The sequence below is a fragment of the Etheostoma spectabile genome, unplaced genomic scaffold, assembly GCF_008692095.1.
Source record: "Etheostoma spectabile isolate EspeVRDwgs_2016 unplaced genomic scaffold, UIUC_Espe_1.0 scaffold352, whole genome shotgun sequence".
Lineage (NCBI taxonomy): Eukaryota > Metazoa > Chordata > Actinopteri > Perciformes > Percidae > Etheostoma > Etheostoma spectabile.
The window spans coordinates 963,272-965,611 of record NW_022605591.1 but is presented as its reverse complement, the minus strand read 5'-3'; the positions used below and the strand labels follow the sequence as shown (position 1 = coordinate 965,611).

The window sequence follows — 2,340 nt, the reverse complement described above, 5'->3', positions numbered from 1 at the left end:
ATAATTCAACATGTGTTCATTCATAGTTTGGATGCCTTCAGTGAGAATCTACAATTTAAATAGTTGTACTTTACAGTATATAAAGACATTTCCACCTGGGGAGACGTAGTGAGCCTTGGGGTTTTCCCACCAGTGGAAAAAGGTCAGTACTATTGCCTATTAATAGTAATTCAATAAAACTCAGTGCTTTGTTAATATCTGTATTACACACACACACCCACACACACACACACTTCACGTGTTCCCATTAATTATAAATAATAATACATTTATTTTAAAAAGCGCATTAACAGGTCCTCAAGGCACATGGTGAAGTCAAAGAAAAAGAATAACAAGATCAGCATAACAACAACAGTAACCACTAGAGATTGCCATTGATCCGTTTTTTGGATGTCACCTGCAAAACAATAATTGTGTGCTTGACAGGACTTTTAGGGAGGTTTGGATCCAGAAAAAAAACGTATTACAAAAACCTTCATTTTATTTGTGTGAAGCCTGACACACCCACTTCCATACAAGCACAACTTTCCTTGACTGGGTCAAGGAAAGTTGCATAGCATTGACAACAGTGACACAGGGTGTTAGACCTGTTGCTTTGAACCTGTGTTTGCCCTCTGTCACAAACTCTAACGTGAAGCTATGAAATTGATTTTTTTTTTTAATTAATTAATTTTTTTTTATTATTATAATTTTTAGAGGGGCTGAAATTAAATGTAGGGGGGCTTGAGCCAAAAAACACTAAGGGGGTTTATAATGTGCCATTGACGTGAGCAGGTGCACATTCAAAGAGATTACTTTCCCAAACAAAAGGCACAAAGAGGACGAGTAAATTATGCCTTCATGTAGGCTATGGTAACTCAGCAGAGATAAAGAGAAAGTTGATTTGCAGGAGATTAAATAATTTGAAAGCAATGCAGAATGCATGACTTCATTATATCCCTTTATGTCTTTAGATATTGAATTGTCACCTGTGTTTTCATTTACATAGGATACTGTAAATAGTTTTCACCATGACTAGAATAGAATAGAATAAATCTTTATAGTTCACCAGGTGCTGTCATTTTAACCTTTTGGCAACTAGTTTGCCTCTCTGCCTACTTTAGGTCTCTACCTGGGTTTTCTACCAGCCCAGGTTAAAACCGGCCCTGCCACATAGTCTAGATAGGAGGCTATCTATTATTTAACCACCTGTCATGTTGTAAACGGCACATAGGCCATGTTAAAATGTAGAAAGATGAGGCTGACTGCGGCCTATTGCGTACAGAACGTGCCCGCCGTCGTAGCCGCTCCACGGCCACGGAACATCCATGCGCACTGGACGCGCTCGGGCCGGCCGAGGCCCTTCTGATGAAGACAACCAACTTCTCCAGGCAAAATAACAAAGCCACTTAGCCTGCCGCGATATTAACGTAGTCCTATACACGGCCGTTATTATTTAAATCCGACAATCAGATCAGACAAATCAGACATAGCCTATAGAAACTGAATTCTGGCCCGATGGTGTACAACAGTGACTAAGTTGGGACTGTTTGAATATGTTAGGCTCAGACAGGCATGCGCGTAGGATAGAACTCCTGTGCTCCATATCTATTGGATGTGTTGATAAGCAACTTACCCTAGTGGTAATATGTTATTTATCAGCCTTCCTTCCCTTTAATTCTCCCTCCTCCTCTTTGCCTCCCTGTATCCGTGCTCGTCTGGCCGGGGTCTGGGTCCTCTGTGGCTCGTTTGCGATGTCGTCCCCTTTTTCTTTAGCTGACGTTATCTCTTTTATTCCTCTTTCATTCCTGACGTTTCCGCTGGCATCTCTTCTCCCCCTGCTCTGTAATCCAGATTGCAGTTTACCTCGGAAAGAGGTACAGGACTGTTAAAGTCTGCCACCAGGTCAGGAAGAATCCCAGCCCGGATCCCTGCTGTCTGTAATGTCTGTAGCCTACACTCCACCTTCTCCGTCTCTTCTTCACCCAGCTCCGAAAACTCATCTACACACCACTTCCCGTTGCAACTGTCAGAATAAAGTCCCGCGTTGGTACCTTGTTACAATGTTATTGTGGAGAAATGACAGGCTGCCCCGGAAGAATCATCTCTATTATTATAAAAACTAATAATTGTAATGTCATAACCAACATTGGTTGATAATATCAGCCATGCCAATATATTGGTCATGCTCTAATGTAGAGTGTGATGTTGCATAACATCATGTATAATTTGAAGTTAATAAGTGGTAGGTCCCACTACCAGGAGCACATCAGATTCACATTATATTGTGACAAAGCTTCTTAGGAGTGTGCCTTAAATAGGTTTTGATATGTTTATACCGGTGCTCTTTTAAGTAAGTAA

The 2,340-nt window shown here is 41.1% G+C and overlaps 1 protein-coding gene and 1 long non-coding RNA gene across 2 annotated transcripts in view; both read right to left on the bottom strand.

The window, feature by feature from the left end:
• The window catches only part of LOC116686376 (uncharacterized), a 6,607-nt gene extending 6,352 nt beyond the window's left edge, over positions 1–255 (bottom strand). Inside the window, exon 1 of the long non-coding RNA XR_004331234.1 lies at positions 208–255. This is a non-coding gene — a long non-coding RNA (uncharacterized LOC116686376). The remainder of the gene's footprint in view (positions 1–207) is intronic.
• The window catches only part of LOC116686375 (eukaryotic translation initiation factor 5A-1), a 9,046-nt gene extending 7,091 nt beyond the window's left edge, over positions 1–1,955 (bottom strand). Inside the window, exon 1 of the mRNA XM_032511384.1 lies at positions 1,616–1,955. The gene's annotated coding sequence lies outside the window, so the exon portion shown is untranslated. The remainder of the gene's footprint in view (positions 1–1,615) is intronic.
• Positions 1,956–2,340: the final 385 nt, after the last annotated feature.